Source organism: Nyctereutes procyonoides, unplaced genomic scaffold, assembly GCF_905146905.1.
Source record: "Nyctereutes procyonoides isolate TBG_1078 unplaced genomic scaffold, NYPRO_anot_genome, whole genome shotgun sequence".
NCBI lineage: Eukaryota > Metazoa > Chordata > Mammalia > Carnivora > Canidae > Nyctereutes > Nyctereutes procyonoides.
The window spans coordinates 72,213,598-72,231,307 of NW_026575051.1; positions in this window are offsets into that span (position 1 = coordinate 72,213,598).

The following is a 17,710-nucleotide window of genomic DNA, read 5'->3' on the forward strand; positions in this document are numbered from 1 at the left end:
TGCGGCTGTGTGTGAGCGGCTGTGCGTGTGCGTGTGCGTGTGCGGTGTGCGTGAGCGGCTGTGTGAGCGGCTGTGTGTGTGCGGCTGTGTGGGCTGTGTGTGAGCGCTGTGTGTGCGTGCTGTGTGTGAGCGTGTGCTGTGCGTGTGCGTGAGCTGTGTGAGCGGCTGTGTGAGCGTGTGTGCGGCTGTGTGTGCGGCTGTGTGTGAGCGGCTGTGTGTGCGGGTGTGTGTGTGCGGCTGTGTGTGAGCGGCTGTGCGTGTGCGGTGTGTGTGTGCGGCTGTGTGTGCGGCTGTGTGTGAGCGGCTGTGTGTGCGGGTGTGTGTGTGCGGCTGTGTGTGAGCGGCTGTGCATGTGCGTGGCTGTGTGTGAGCGGCTGTGCGTGTGCGGGTGTGCGTGAGCGGCTGTGTGAGCGGCTGTGTGAGCGGCTGTGTGAGCGGCTGTGTGTGCGGGTGTGTGTACGGCTGTGTGTGAGCGGCTGTGCGTGTGCGGGTGTGCGTGAGCGGCTGTGTGAGCGGCTGTGTGAGCGGCTGTGTGTGAGCGGCTGTGTGTGCGGCTGTGTGTGCGGCTGTGTGTGAGCGGCTGTGTGTGCGGGTGTGTGTGTGCGGCTGTGTGTGAGCGGCTGTGCGTGTGCGGGTGTGTGTGTGCGGCTGTGTGTGAGCGGCTGTGTGTGAGCGGCTGTGCGTGTGCGGGTGTGCGTGAGCGGCTGTGTGAGCGGCTGTGTGTGTGCGGCTGTGTGTGCGGCTGTGTGTGCGGGTGTGTGTGAGCGGCTGTGTGAGCGGCTGTCTGTGAGCGGCTGTGTGTGAGCGGCTGTGTGTGCGGGTGTGTGTACGGCTGTGTGTGAGCGGCTGTGTGTGCGGGTGTGTGTGAGCAGCTGTGTGTGCGCGGTTGTGTGAGCGGCTGTGTGAGCGGCTGTGTGTGCGGCTGTGTGTGCGGCTGTGTGTGAGCGGCTGTGTGTGCGGGTGTGTGTGTGCGGCTGTGTGTGAGCGGCTGTGTGTGCGGGTGTGTGTGAGCAGCTGTGTGTGCGCGGTTGTGTGAGCGGCTGTGTGAGCGGCTGTGTGAGCGGCTGTGTGAGCGGCTGTGTGTGCGGCTGTGTGTGCGGCTGTGTGTGAGCGGCTGTGTGTGCGGGTGTGTGTGTGCGGCTGTGTGTGAGCGGCTGTGCGTGTGCGGGTGTGTGTGTGCGGCTGTGTGTGAGCGGCTGTGTGTGAGCGGCTGTGCGTGTGCGGGTGTGCGTGAGCGGCTGTGTGAGCGGCTGTGTGTGTGCGGCTGTGTGTGCGGCTGTGTGTGCGGGTGTGTGTGAGCGGCTGTGTGAGCGGCTGTCTGTGAGCGGCTGTGTGTGAGCGGCTGTGTGTGCGGGTGTGTGTACGGCTGTGTGTGAGCGGCTGTGTGTGCGGGTGTGTGTGAGCAGCTGTGTGTGCGCGGTTGTGTGAGCGGCTGTGTGAGCGGCTGTGTGAGCGGCTGTGTGAGCGGCTGTGTGTGCGGGTGTGTGTACGGCTGTGTGTGAGCGGCTGTGTGTGCGGGTGTGTGTGAGCAGCTGTGTGTGCGCGGTTGTGTGAGCGGCTGTGTGAGCGGCTGTGCATGTGCGTGGCTGTGTGTGAGCGGCTGTGGGTGCTGCTGTGTGTGCAGCTGTTTGCTCCCTGGCTGTGTGTCCGCAGCTGTGTGTGCGCCACTGCCCGTATACGGTGGTCTGTACACCGCTGCTTGATTGGCTGTCTGTCCGCAGCCGTGTGTCCGTGGCTGTGTGCGCGGCTGCGTGTGCAGCTGTGCGTGCGCCGCTGTCCTATGCGGTGGTCTGTCCGGGCTGCGCGTGCGTGGCTGTCTGTCCGTGGCCCGGGGCTGGTCCTTGCTCCCGCGGGCCACACGGTGGGAGGAGCGGTGGCTCGTGGACTGTGTACGATGTGAACTCGGGGCGCGAGCCGACGCACCGCCTCTTGAAAGTTGTGCAAGAGGGGGCCCCGCTCGAGGTAACTGCCTCCCCTCCCAGCCGCCGGGGATCGGCCTCCCGTGCTGTGGACGCCCACCTCCCGAGGGCCACCGCCGCTGCTGGGGACACTAAGGGTCAGTTCCGTTTATCTGGCCATCGCCTTGTTGGTGGCGTGGGCTCGGGTGCAGGGCGCTCTGTCCTGCCGGCGGCTCTTGTCCACGCCAGCCACGTGCGCCGCCGCACCACGTGTCCCCCGAGGCCGCACGTTCACCGTGTGTCCTTCCTGGCCCCCGGCGTCGCCATGCCACTGACGGAGGGCTCCCCCCAGGATCGGGACCGCCTGTTTCCACCGCGTCCACGCAGGTCCGTCCCTCTGTGGGTTTAATTCCGTACGTGGTACAGTCGGGGTGTGGGGCCTGCGGACCCTCTGTGCCGTGTGACGAAGCTGTTGCAGGCACTGTGGAACTGTGAGGGACTGAGTGTCAGCTCAACTCTTAGAAGTAAGTTGCCTTTGGACCAGGCGTTCAGCTAGCTTCTCCCGTATGGAACTTAGTACGGAGTCCCAGGCTCACACGGGCTAATTACTGGGAAACCACTGGAGTGAGCTAGGAGGCACTAGTCTCATGGGCCGGGACTTTCCACTTCCCACTCACAACTCTTCAGGCAAGCATCGATCCTAGTCCTCTTAGGAGCCAAGTGACCCTGCAGGCAGTGTGTGGTGGGTACAGGCCGCAAGCTCAACTCTCAGGAGTGTGTAGGCCCGGGAAGGCCGATGTCTGCTAACCACTCCTACCGGGGAGTTAGAACCTAGCTACACTCTAACTGAACAAGGCCGTTTGCAATCACACTATTCAAATCACATACACGTGAGTCCAGGTCTGACGCTTCCACATGTCTTTCTCACAACCTGTCCCTGCACCTAACATGAGGATGTTAGCGGCTACGTCTCCAGGCAGGCCCGATGCGGGAGGGTCCTGCCGTGAGCTCAACTCTCAAAAGGAACCCCTGGGTGCCGGCCGCCGGGCCCCAGCCTCCCCTCTCCACGGGCCATGGGGACCCGGGACTTGGTCTGCGGCTCCAGGCCTCTCACACCGTCCCCGCCGGGAAGCTGCACCAGAGGACCTGCGGCCCTGCCTGGGGGGACCCTGCGGGGGGAGGACAGGCCCCCGGGGCTCTGCAGTGGCAGAGCGAAGGCCACCCATGCACCCCAGGGATGGAGCCCCCGGAGGGACAGGGCGCACGGGACCCTGAACTCAGACGGCCCCTCACAGGAGCCCCAGAGACCTCCTGCGCCCCACAGGTGCCCTTGCAGGTGCCGCGTCACCTAGTGTGTACCTGCCTGGCGGAGGGACGGACAGACAGACGAGCAGGCCAACAGGAGGGACGGGGCCCCGATGGGACGTGGCCGTGTGTAGTCACCGTTCTCGTGCAGGAAACTGGTGTGGACTCAGCAACCTGGTGCAGATCTAAGGGGAACTGCCCCCCTCCCCTCCCCGCTGCTGTCCCCCCAACTCCTCCCCTCCCTGGCGCTGCTCCCCCACCCCTGCCCTCCCCGCTGATGCCCCCCACCCCTCCCCGCTGCTGTCCTCCTGACCCCTCCCCTCCCTGCTGCTGTCCCCCTGACCCCCCTCCCCTTCCCACTGTTGCCCCCCACCCCTCCCCTCTCCACCCCTGCCCCGACCCCTCCCCTCCCCGCTGATGCCCCCACTCCCCTCCCTGCCGCTGCCCGGCCCCCAGGACCGCCCTGGGCATGTCCCTCGGGCGCAGACCCCGGCCCTGCCCAGCCGCCTTGCCCTCTTGTCGTCCGGCCTGCTCTCACGGTGTTTGCGCCGTGGCCGGTGGCGATTGTCCTGAACAGGAAATAGACTTTCTTTCTCTCCCATTATCAGCGCTGCCATCACGCTGGGCGCTTTCCTGTTCTGGACAGAGTTTACTGCGGCTCCACTGCGCCTTTCCCCCAACTTCCCTGCTTCGCAAAGTTAATTGCAACCTTTAACATGGAACAGTCTGAAAAAACACCGCGTCTTCGCTCGGCGTCCCACCACATCCGCGCTCCTCTGCACAAACGACGGCTGCGCGCCCTCCCTCTGCTCCCGGCCCCTTGACCAGGCAGCCTGCTCGGGGAGCCCCGAACCTTCCCGGCTCCTGGACTTCTCAGCCTCCAGCTCCCCAGGGCGCGGGCCTGGCGGCTGGCTCACAGACGCGCCTCCCCTCATCAGCCCCCTGCCCCTTGCTGGGGGACGCCTGCGTGCCTCAGTGGGATTACGGCAGCTGCGGGGCCCGCAGCACCCGAGAAGAACAGGAGTGGGGAGGGTCTGGGGTCGGGGCCACCAAAGCCCACAGACCACCACGGGGACCTGGGACTGTGCCGCGCCCCGCAGGGGGCTCCGGGGCCCACCACGGGCCTCGCTGGCTGCCTGGCCCCAGCACGGGGCGCCCTGCCCCAAACCTACAGGTCCCCGGGGCTCCAGCTCTGGGTGTCGAGGGAGGGGGCAGCCACGCGGCCCCACAGACTTTGGGGAGCCTGTCCTGGATGCTCACACTGACCTGCTGAGGCCCCACCGACGTCCCCCGCCCAGAGCTGGGTGGCATCTCCAGTGCTCCCAGAAAACAGGCCATTAAACTAGTAAAGAACGTCATGGGGTACAGAATTCACGGAAAAGTGTGATACTCTGGGGAGAACTGGCCCCACGGCGTGGGCGCTCGGGCAGCATGGCAGACGATGGCCCAGAAGGCCGGGTGCGGGACGGGGGCATGAAGGTCCCCTGGCTCCCCCCGGGCAGGATCACAGGCGCTTCGTCAGCCGCGTGCCTCGGGACGGCTCTGGCCCCCGGCGCCTGCGCTCAAGGGACCAGCGAGCTTTCCGGGGACGCGCCTGGTCTCAGCCCGGGGCTCTGGCTCCTGCCAGCCTCTGCGCACACGCTGGCACTCCGGTCCGCCCCGGCCTCCCGCCCACCCCCCGCCGCCACCCTGCTGGCCCCCTCACACCTGCGCCCACAGCTCTCCCGCCAAACTCTCACCCAGCCAGGCCTCCGGCTGCACCCTGCCCAGCTGCCACACATGCACCTGCTGGCCTGCCCACACCCACCTGGCTGCCTGCACCCACATAGATATTCCCACCCACCTAGCCTCCTGCACCCACCTGGCTGCCTGCACCCACCTGGCCACCTGTACCCACCTGGCCGCTCGCACTCACCTAGTCGCCTGCACCCACCTGGCCGCCTGCACCCACTGGCCACCCACACCCACATAGACACCCACACCCACCTGACCACCCACACCCACTTGACCACCCGCACTCATGGGACCACCAACACCCACATAGATACCCGCACCCACATAGCCACCTGCACCGACCCAGCCTCCTGCACCCCACACAACCCGGGATGATAAAGTCCTAGCAAGAGCTCTCTCTAGTATTCCCCGCGGTGGGCTGCCTTAGGTGTCCCTGCCTGGAAATGAAGCCAGCTCACTGGAAGACCCTGTGACAGAGGAGGAGCAGCCCAGAGACCCCGAAGTCGGGCGGGGGGTGGCCAGAGGCCTGGACGGGCCCAGAGGGGGCCGCGGGAGGAAGCGCCTCTCTGAGGCTGAGCTGGGCGGGGGCCGCTGGCTGCCACGGGACAGTGGGGACACTCGGGGTGAGACGGGGACGTCAGCTGTGGGACTTGGATGTGTGTGGCCCCAGGTGAGGCCTCCAGGCGTCCCTGCGCAGACGTGAGCATCCAGCTCCGGCCTCAGAGAGGAGAGCGGACCCGGAGCGCCCGCGGGGCCTGGTGGCGTGTCGTCGTCACGCCCGCGGTGCTGAAGGCCTCCCGGCCCGGGCCAGCTCCCCCGCGGCGGCCTTGGGAGCACACGAGCTCACAGACTGCAGCATCTCACGGCGGGAGGACGAAGCGAGTCCCCCCAGGAGGTGCCCAGCGGGCGTGGGGCTCAGCCCAGGCGCCCCCGGACTCGTCCCGCCGCACCCCTCGGGAAGCAACACGGACGCTCCAGGCTTCGGCCGGCCTGGCCTTCCGCAGGCGCAAGAAGCTGCGTCAGCCACGACCTCAGGGCGGCCAGAGGGCCCTGGGGGCTCCACGCCCCACGGCCGGCGCCCCCTCCCAAGGCTGGGCCCCGGCCCTCTCCCCGTCCCGCCGAGTCCTTCCACAGCGCGCTCCTGCTCCTGTCACTCCCTCTGGGACACTGTCTGGAGGGGACAGGCCGGGCTGCGGCGGCGGGAACGGGACAGTGCGTCCTGGGTGCTGTGGGGCCATGCGGTGAGGGAGCCGGGCGGCGGGGACCCCAGGGAGGGACGTTCCCACCCCCCATGGGTGCAGCTGCTGCCTGGTCCCGGCTCCCAGAGAACTGCAGGCTCCGGCCCGGGAGGGCCAACCGCCAGGGCACAGACCCTGCACTCAGCTTACCCGGGGCCAGGATCCTGGTAACCCCTGCTCCTGGGCACGGAGGGAGGGGCTCTGGGGGTCCTGGGGGGCTCTCGGGGGTCCTGGGGGAGGGAGGGCTCTCAGGTCCGGTGGGGGAGGCCCTGAGTGGGTGCCCTCTTGTGTCCATGTGTCCTTGCTGTGTCCTCAGCCCCCCCACCCTCACCGGCCTGGGCTCCTGCCCCACCTCCCGGGAGGCCCCTGCACTTTCTCCGGGAAACCGGCTCCTCCCGCAGTGACGTCCCCAGGGAGCTGGGCTGGTCTCCTAGGCGGTCCCTGCGTCTGCCCCCCAGGTCACACACCGTCTCCTGAAGGCCAAGCGCCTGCTGTGCCCGCAGTCGTTTCCCCAGTGCCCAGCCTTGTCCGTGCCAGGTGGGCCGTCGGGTGGCTCGGGGTGAGGCCCAGCCCCCCACACCCCAGCTCCACGCCCCAGCTCCCCGCCTGCCCCGCACCCCAGCTCCCGGCAGTGCTGCCCAGTGCCGGCCACCCCGGGCTGACCTGTGACCCCTCCTCCTTAAAGGAAAAACTCCCGAAGCTATCAATCTCCCTGCGGCCCTTGGGGCTGTCAGCACGTCGCTTGTAGGGCTCCTGCCCCCCTGGTGACGAGAAAACCAGCAGAGGCCCGGGGCCGTGTGGGGGGGGCAACAGCACGAATTAGACCCCATTCAGAATAAGAGGGGGCGGGGGGGCCTGGTGTGAGTAGCAGGCCCAGGTGGACCGGCTGGCACGGCCTCCCCCGCCGGCAGCCTGAGGGCGCCCCCACCCCTGAGCCCGGAGGAGGGCCCAGCACCTGCCCCGCCAGGCTCTGTCCGCCCCTCACAGCAACTGCTTTGCCCTCCGTGGCTCTCAGTGAGGCCTTCCTGGTGACCAGCCCCTCTGGGGATGGGGATGGGGACGGGGACGGAGACAGGGACGGGAACGGAGATGGGGACGGGACTCCTCCAGTGTTTCCCCAGGAGGCCTGGGCTCTGACTTATGGTGACCTTGGCCCCCTGAGCACGCAGCCTGTGATTGTCCACATAGTGCAGAGGGGTCTGCTCAGGCCTGGGGCAGGGCCAGGGGACAGGGGGGCATGGGTAGGAGGCAGGGGGGCAGGGGACAGGAGGTCCCGGGGCAGGGGAGAGGGGGTAGGGAGTAGGAGGCAGGGGTGCAGGGGACAGAGGGCTCCGGGGCAGGGGGCAGGAGGCAGGGGTGCAAGGGACAGGGGGGCCCAGGGCAGGGCACGGGGGGCAGGGAGCAGGAGGCAGGAGGGCAGGGGCAGGGGGTGCCCAGGGCAGAAGATGGGGGGCCTGGGGCAGGGGACAGGGGCAGGGGGGGCCCGGGGCAAGCAAGGGGCAGGGGATGGGGGTCCTGGGGCAGAGGACAGGAGGGCAGGGGGACAGGAGGCAGGGGCCAGGGGGCCGGGGGGCTGGGGGCAGGGGACGGGGATGGGGGCAGAGGGTAGGAGGCAGGGGTGCAGGGGACAGGGTGCAGGGGACGGGGGGGCAGGGGGCAGGGGCTGGGGGCTGCGGGCCGGGGCAGCCTCCTGTTCCGGCCGTGAGCCCGGGGTGCTCGCCTCCCGCGGTGGCCTCGCCCAGGGCCCCAGGGAGGGCGGGTTCCGGGGGGCGGGGACCCTGTCCCCCACGAGGCTCCATCCAGGCCCGAGCGAGGCCTCGGCTGTTGTGCATTCACGGCAGATGAACAATTACCGCACTTGAGGGAACCCTATCATCAGCCGGAGGAAAAGACTATTTTCTGTCGCCTGTGAATTCAGCTTTTATGACTGAATGACAACTTGAATCTCAAAGCCCTAATCATTACCATTTGCTTCCTAAAAATAACTGTCTCCTTGTCCATATTTAGAACGGAAAGCGCTGAGCTGGAGCGGGAGGAAGGCGCCTCTTCCCAGGCCCTGGACCGGCCTTAACCCCTTCCGGGCCGTGGCCTCCGCGGCCCCTCGCCTCCCCTGCGGCCACCAGGACGAGGGCGCGGCACAGCCTCACCTGGGGCGCCGAGGCCCGGGCTTGAGGACGCGGCCAAGTGGGCCTGGGGTCACAGGAGCAGACCCAGTGCCGTCCTGGGACGGGAGGGACCCACGAGGCCGCCTGCAGAGAAGGAGCCCCGAGGGCAGGCCCGCTCCGTGGCCCTGAGGACGCAGCCCGTCTGCCGCGGGCGGGGGGCTCCAGCAGGGCTCCCGAAGCCCTGATGCACTGTCCTCGGGGCTCAGGCGTGCGCTGTCCCCGGGCCGCCTCACCACCTGCCTCGCCCGCCCTGGAACTCGGGAAGGGCTGTCACCCCCGCCGCACCCCGCCCCGCACCCGGAGGACCAGGCCGCTGTCGGGCGAGCAGCACACCCAGCAGAGCCACCAGGCGCAGGAGGGGCCTCCGGGGAGGACCCAGCCCCCGGAGGACAGCGGCCGGCGTGGGAAGGGTGTGGGTGGCAGGGCCGCCTGGAGCTGACGCATGTGCCCCGCGGCTGTGGGCTCTCCCCTGGGGAGGGGTGTAGCCCCAGCACCCAGGACGACCCGGGCACCGGGGAGCCCCCTGCACGCCCTTGAGCTGCCCTGCCTGGGAGGGGGACGTTAGGGACCCGGCCAGAGTTAGGGTCTTCCCGGGAGGCTGGGGGTCATCAGCGGGGACCTACGTCTGCTCCTGCCTTTGCACCCCAGGGCCCCAGGCAGCCGGGAAGCCTCGGGGTCTGCGGCAGTCGGGGTGTCGCCCTCCGTTCATGCGGGCTGGACACGCGGTGCCCTTGGGTGCACTCGGGCGCCAAGGGCTGGGTGTGCCAGGGCCCCTTGCACAGGCCACGCCGACCGCCAGGCCTCAGCGGCCCACATGCTCCAATGTGAGTCACAGGCGAGGAGCCCGGCCCCCTGCACACACGCGGGGCCTCACCCTCGGGGACGCGCGGCCTCAGAGAGCCTCCCTCTATGCTCGTCCCTGCAAGGACCGGCCACCAGGGCTTCCGCCTTCCCGTGGGCACTCGCCAGGCCGGTGTTCCCAGCGTCGGAGCGAGGCCCCGACCTGCGTCCACTGTCGGGCCGTGCCCGCACCACGGACTCCACACGTGTGCGTTTGGCGGCCTGGAAGTGGCCTCAAAGTACACTCGGAAGTGAGAAAACCAGATTTCCACTTTGGAAGGAGAAAGATGCGCAGACAAGCATCGAGAACAGAACAAAAGAACAGTAATTACCTGGGAACGGGTTTCGGACTGATTCCCATCATTTACCTTTTGCTTATCCATGCGTCATATGCTAGTAAAGTGTACTAAGTGCGTTAATTTTGAAAAAAACAGGTTAAAAAAAAAAAACAACCGAATGTCTTTAAAGGCTGTGCACTGGTTTGTCCTGAGGATGGAGTGTGGCCCGAGGCCGGGGACACGGCCAGGCCGCCGCTCGCCTCACCCCCCCAGGGTGGCAGCCAGACCCAGGGCCAGCCCCAAGCACAGAGCTGCCTGGAAGAGGAGGCAGCGGTCGACCGCCGGGCAGGGCACCCAGGTGCGGCCGCCCCCCGATGTGCACCCACGGCCGGCAGCTCCCGGGGCGGGTCTCCGGGCCGCACCTCGTTCTGGGAGGATGGGGACAGGGGCAGGTGGTCTTCCGCTCCCAAGGGCCGCCGTCCGGCCAGCAGCGATCACCGCGGCTGCGCAGCCCCGCAGGCCGAGTGGACAAGAGCCTGCCCTGCAGGTATGGGGGGTCCCACCCTGCTCGCGGCGGCGGACGTGGGCCCCGAGCTTGATCCATTTCCGTGAGAAGCGCGGCCCATGAGAGGGAGGAGGAGGCGAGGGGGCTGCGGCGCCGTCTGGCCTCCCTCTGGGCCGTGCGTCCTCCCCCTGCGGACCCGGGCCTCCCAGCACCCCACATCTCCCCGTGCCCTGATCCCTCTGGTCCGCCGTGTTCAGGGTTCAGCCCGCGAGCAGCTCCGAGGCACCGGGCGCTGCTGGGCATCCCCCGACGCTGACGCCTCCCTTGGGGAACCCAGGCCACCCGGTGGCTCCTGGGCGCGGGCCTGACTCTCCAGTGCGCTCGCTCACGTGCCTCTCAAAGGCCTGCAGGGCGTCCGTCTCCTGTCACAACCGACGCTTGTCGTCCCGGGGCTGCAGGGCGGGCCGCACCGTCCCGGGGGCCCCGCAGAGCCCCCAGAGCCCCACAGAGCCCCACGCCCACGGTCGGCTCCCCGAGTGAGTTCTCACCCACTCCACGTGGCCTGCCTGCCTGCAGCTCCGCCTTCAGAGATCGCTCCGTGTAGCCCCTAATTACACGTTGTCTTTCCTCCTGTCACGGTTGTTTTCCCTCCCCGCGGCAGCCGGGAATTCCTCGAGGAGAGGGGCACACGCGTGGGAAAGCTCACGAAAGTACGCGTGAAGGGATCGGGCCGGGGCTGCAGCATCGGGGGGCCGCAAAGCAGGGAAGCCGTCCGCTTGTCTACCAGCCACGGAAGGGGGTGCAAACTCAGATCACCTACACGCTCCGTACATGTTTGCCGAGAAGATGCAGCGTCCCGGGTGAGAAAGTCCCGACAGACACGGTGGGGTTTCCCGGGGGGTCTGGGGGGGCGCAGGCCTCCCCTCCCTGCCCAAGCCCGCTCCAATCCCTTGTGCGCCTTCCTGCCTCGGCCTCGGCCCAGCCCCATAAACAAGGGTGTGAACGCCCCAGCCTGGTCCTCTGGGCCCCGTGGTCTGCCGGGAGGGGGGCGGAAGGGGAGCAAACACGCAGCCGCCTCCCCGCCGGGAGGATACGGGAGGCCGCCCTCGGACAGGAAGCGGGCACCAGCTCAGGAAGCCGTTCTGTTTCTATGTAGGCTTCTGTTGTGTTAGTGATAGTACGTTACCGGTGCTGACATCATACTATTCTGATACCCGGATTGAGACTATGCGCCCCCCCATCCTTCTGCGGTGCCTTCACGGCAATGCCCCGGGCCGGGACACGACGGCCACAGGGGTGGATTTGCCAGACCCCTTTCTGGCTCTTCGCATTCCACACTTTACACTTTACACTCATTCCTGTTCTCCCCCCCTTTATCTTTTATTTTTACATCATTCCCCCTTCCCATCTCTTAATTCTTTATGTAACTTGACCACTCCCTACATTCATACTAACCATCAATCTGCCCACAACTTTTCTAGATTTATAATGTCGCTGCAAAAATCTTACCGCATTTCTTATTTGCATCTTTATATATCCATCACTGTTCCTTGTCACTCAGTCTCAATCCTTCTAGTTATGTCAGAATATTATTTCTCCCAACCTTCCTCTTAGTAAGAAAGTATCGTCTTCCTGAGTCATGTGTGCCTTCCTCAATTCCCTACGTTGTCTTATTTCTGCATTACATCCCTAATTCTCCTGTCCTTTACTCTTTTACAGCTGCCCTTCATTCTATCTCCTCTTTTAACCCTTTATTTATTTTTCATCCTAATGTTGCGTTACTCCACACACCCTATACCTATCTGTCAGTTGACATGCAACATTTACCCACCCTTAGTCTGTAACCCATTCTTGTTCACTTTCCTTCATGATCCCCCGAATATGTTCTTGTACCCTACCATTGACGTGTTATTCCATACACCCGCGCCCCCCCCCTGTCTACCCATATGAGATATCCTTATGACCAATCCCTAAAACATATCTATTAGCTCCAACCACAGCCCCCCATATCATCCTTCCCTTGATGTATTGTCACATTACTGTCTATCCTCTGCATCCTGTGTGTCCTGTGTCTCCTGTGACCCTACATGTGCAGACAACAATGAACTCCCTCCAATTGCTGCACCTCTGCCAGACGAACTCATAGAAATGTACTCCAGTTCTCTATGACCCTCATTCCTCCTCACGCGCGTGCCCAGTGCCAAAATACCCTATATCATACATTGCCACAACTGCTAATCCCCGCACGATCTTTGTATCCCGCACCCCCTTCACGCTACTCCTTTGTTCCAACTGTTCACAGCGTTTCCACAACCCTCACCCATTTACTTGTCCCGACTAGCCAAATGTTTCTCTCACAACCGAATCCCACTAACCTCCGTCTCTGAACATAGCTGCACAACTCACACCACACTACAACACCTATGCCGCTGATCCCCGCGTATACAATCTCAACGCGACCACCTACTCACCACCCACCCTTGTACTACCATCTAACTCCCACAACACACACACTCTGTCGTCTGCCCCCCGTACACGCACTCTGTATCCCCATCACTCTACTTACATCATGTGCATCACCATCTCAACCCTAATGTATTATTCTATTGTAATAACGTGTGTCCACTGACACTACGAGTACTTGTCTTGAGGTGTATCCTCTTCCCACCTCATGTGACTCACCATCGATCCCTCATGTTATCCGGTTGTCTGACGTCCAACACGCTTTTCTAACTTCCCCCCTAGTCGTCCTACCAACCACCGCACCTTTCACACTCATCCATGATCTCCACCTCACCAACCAGTGTCCCCTATATATTCACATGCCGACTCTGTCATCCACCGACAGTATCTCCCCTGAAATTCACACTGACGCGCCTATCTCTTGTTCAGTCGTATAATAATTGTCCCGCCTCTAGTGTCGTACTTTCGTGTCTATATTATCCATCATTGTCCTCTATGTCTCACGCCAACGACACTACGCCTATTGTCTGCACTAAAGCTGACCCCCGCTCCTAACGCTACCACATACTTGTCCTTTCGCTGCCCTCCCTAGTTTCTTATCGTTACGTAATCCTACCCCTTCCGTGATTTACATTTCTCTCTCTAGGTCTGTCGATCCACTCCGTGTGTCTCCACACCTGTTCCTTCCCACCTCCCCCCCCCCCTCTTCCAAACCACGACCCCACTCATTCTAAGACTATCCCAGTCTTGTGTGATATATGTGCGAATTTTTGTCTTCTAGTGTTGCACCCTAATCTCATTCTCTGTTCCTCCTATTCTCTAATACACACCTGTATGTAACTGATGATCCTCTGTTCGGCTCGTGCACCTCCCCACCCCCCCCATTCAATTTCCACCCTCCCCTTATTTGATGTGACATCTACTCACACATCTCTCCCGTCCTCACCTACTCCTTGCCCACATGTACCCCAAATTTTACCATCTTTAACAGATAATCGCGTACCCCCCCCATCTTACATATACGTGTGTCTTTCTTATCTCCGTATAATCGAACTTCCTATCTATTCCAGTTCCTCACTATATTCCCCCGCGACAGTTCGAGTTCACACCCTCTCCTTTAACCTCTAAAAAGCTTTCCTGGATACCTACGCAACTTTGTCCCCGCCTGTACCCTCCTGCTGCATACGCCAGTTACCCGATCTCTGTAAATCCTCTACATGTCTCACATGTCTGTTAGTCTCCCACCAATACCCTCTCACCTTGATGTCTCATAGTGACCACGTCCTCTATGAAGATTGCCCCCCTTAGAATATGAGTTAAGAATTAGAACTGTCTATTAAGTGTAAAAACTAGGAAATTGTTAGGTGTGTATATAAGAGTAAGAGTTGTCAGTCTCTTCCGACACTAGTAAACTAATCTTTGAAAACGTACTAAGTACTTGTCGTGCCATTGCACCATGTACACTCAGTGTCACTCCCCGCTGTGTAGTCTACTCCAGTCCGTGTCCCTCCTGTACCCCTCACAAACTGTACTGTTGTCAGTCTGTTTCACCCACCTGTCTCTTTACCTCGTGCATATTGTTCTGTTTGTCCCCCTCATATTCCCCGACATCTCCACTCCTGTGTGTCTACACTAATGTGTCCAGTGTTGACCCAATTACCTTATCCTCCCCTTGTCTCCCACTTCCTCACCCCATCCCCCCTTCATACAAATTAACACACACATACATCCCCACATAACCCCCTCCTCCCCTCTCATCCCTTTTCTCATATTCCTCCCCCCAACCCCTTCCCCCACTACTTGTGCACATTGTTTTGTGTGCGTTTCTTCCGTGTTGCTACTCACCCACACTTTCTAGTCATACGCTTCCTGTTATACTGTGTTCATCATGTGTCCTTCCCTTCATCAGATCATGCACTGTGTATATCTCATCTCCATTTCTCGATCTCTTCCTGCCTCCTCACTCCCCAACCCACCACCCCCATTTACTAAGTATGCGCCCACACGTGCCATATCCTAGTCGCCCAGATCCCTCACACTCCTTTTCTTATTCCTTGCAATACCCTAAACCCCCAATCCAAAACCCCCCCCCCCAACCCTCCCACCCCACCTTCATCACTTCCCACTTCCCACCCCTTCCTACCTACCTTCCTCCCTCCCCCCCTTCATGATCTGTTGTATACTCCTGTTGTTACTTCGCCACCCGCGTACCACGGCCCCTTCCTTTTACTGTCCCCCCAGTCTCGCCGTGCCCCTTCTTCTCACCCCCTCATCTCTAGAGTCCACGCAATCTAACACCTTCCTATTCCCCTAGTTCCTATCCTGATCCCTCACGACCTACTCTTACCTTTCGTAACCTTGTCTCCACTGTCCACACTCACCTCCCAGAAACATTACATACTGTGAAATACCACCCTCGATGCGTCTCCAGCCCACATCGTCGTGTTATCAGTCCGTTCTAGTTAACCCCAATCTACACCCCCTCACATCCCCCTAAGTGCCTTATCCTCATAACGCCGTATCCTCCGACCAACTTCCCACCGTTCCTCTGTACTCATGTCCCCATAATTATCTCCTGAAGTCTCCGCTATATGTCTCTCCTTTGTGTTATAGTGTGTGTCTCTATCATGTCCCCCTATTCCTGTATCCTTCTATGTATACATCAGTGTCATCTCGCTATCTGTCGTTTACTCTTCCTTCGTGATCCTTGTGTCGCGTCCTATTCTCCTCAATTCATCACCTTCTATATGTGTTATATCCCTCCTGTATGCTACTTCTCTATATATTTGTGTTACTCTATCCGCCATCAATCTTCTCTTCCATTTTTTTTCCCCTTTGCCATCTAGTAATCTTCTCGTTCACTCTACGTCTCACGTGCTGTTGTCACTATAATGTTACTCATTGTATGATTGAACTAGTCATCGTCTATCTCCTGTGATTGATCGTCTGTGTCACTAGTATGTCTGTAAATCTAGTGTGCATACTACTTTGTACACCTGTGTGCCATCACCCGTAACCCCACCCTATAGATCTCTCTGTCTGATAGCATATGTCTATCTTGTACTATGAGTGTTGATATCAATGATGCTGCTACGTATGTACTGTGAGTATTGTTGTATCTATGGTATCATGTAGAGATAGTACTTTTCCTCTATATCTAGATCTCTATTGTTACTGTAATATCTATTTGTCTATCTCTGTGCTGATCCATTTCCAATCTATATCTATCTCTATAGGTGAGATATTGAGTGCTTAAATGCTTGCCTGATATTGTATCAGTGTTCATTGCCCGTATAACATGTATGAGTCGTGCTTACCTCATGTCTATTATAGTGTGACTTTTATTGTTTATGTCTCCCTCTACAGTCTATTTGTTTCTATTTTCTGTGTGCTTTTTTTTATTGTCATTTGTTCATTCCACGCCCCGTGTTCACTCATCCTTCTATTTATTCTGGTCTCATTCACATCCCATCTACTGTGATAGAATCACCCCACATACTGTGTGTACCTCAGTCTCTCTGCATCTTGTAGTTCTCATTATAACCCAAATTGTCATATTCCTATTATGTCAGGTACTGCTCCTAGTGTGTCCTCAAGTCTCTATTGTGTGCTGTTGGTCTCTGTTACTCCCTAATAATAGCCTTGGTTGTCACTCTATCCCTGCATCATATAGTCTTTCTATGCGCTTCGTTCTAGCGAGTGCTCATAATTGCTCGCTCTATTATATCGACCGAGCTTAGTGTAGATCTACCGTCCCTATCTGCTTCGTACTACGACGTCCAATGTCCACACCACCTATCCTCCTCATTCCTCCTGCTCGCTCACTCGCATATCTACGCCCCTATACTCATATCTATACTTCTCATTATGTCACCCTCTTCCATGCCATATATATCCTTACACGTGTGCTACTTGACTCCCGAGCACTTATACGATCGCAATGCTGTGTTTTCTCACGTCTATATCCTGACACCTTCGAAGTCCTGCAGCTCTCTATATGTCTCTAGATCAATCCTAATGAAATGCGTGTGTCGCTCGTGTCTTGTGATCTAAATTGGTTGTCTCACTACTACTAGAAGTGTCTTTTCCATATATCTAGGTTCGGCTCGTGTTCGTGACCTCTCTGCAATATACTCCTGTCTTCAAGTGAGATAGTAACTGTATGCGACTACACTGTCCCCTGTTATCCTCATGTACCGAGATCGATCCTACCTGTTCTGTAGATCTCATCCACCCACGAAGTCACGCACTGTCTCTATCTCTTATGCCGCTCTCTCACCATAGTTCATCTCGTTCGTATTGTGTGCCCAGCCTCTCTCGTGATGTTCTTGATCCGTCTCCTAGCTATGCTGATACCACCTCTTTGCGCCATTATAACTGTTCCTCTAGAGTCATTGTAGTGTCGTCGCAGGCTTACAGCACCACTGCGCTTCTCACGCCGATCCCTCCTGTCAGACACCCGTGTGCTCCTCCCCGTCTCCAACCTGGTCGTATTCCGTGCATTCCTGATCACGTGACTGATTCCCTTGAGCCTGAGCTCCATACAGAGAGCCCTCTGCGTCTAGTTCTTATGTCTTGCCAGAACGCTTTCGTTAGTTATCGCCTCCTGCCAAGAACCACCCGGACTGCATCTCCCCATTCCATCTCTGACACCCGTGACTGATTATGCACAGCAAACTGTCCTCTTTCCATGTCTGTACAGACTTACATCTACTAGTTCACGCTATAGCCCTCCCTTGTTAGTCTACTTATCCCTGACACATCTCCCCGAGTGTTGTGTCTGACGTATTATGTCCTTCCTGCAGATCTCGTGCCTTCTCGTGCGTAGAGTTCCAACCACACTAGTCCCTATCCCGTCTCACAGCTCACTACACTCATACTGATATAGTGTGTTTCCCTGTTCCCTCGCTGCACTGCATATGTGTAGAAGTTCCTTCCTCATGTTAGCGTCTCCTTTGCACCTGCCCTCCCTGCACCACCCTGGTAGATAGTTTTCGCTTGTACGCGTCTCGTAAGTACACCTATTATCTCATCGTTCTGTTATAGTTCCAGGGCGACTCTCCTCCCGTTTGCCCGTCTTGCTGTTGTGACGTATCTCTATCTTCGCTCGATTGTCTCACGCGTATATATATGCGTCCTCTGTTATCACTCCTCTATCTTTATGTGAGTGTATCGCCTGCTATGTGCGTCCGAGTCTACGCCCGTTGTGCACACTGTCTCTATGTGCATACGCTATGTCCGCTGCGCGTCATTGTCTCCTCTATGTTCCCTGTCATGAGCCTAG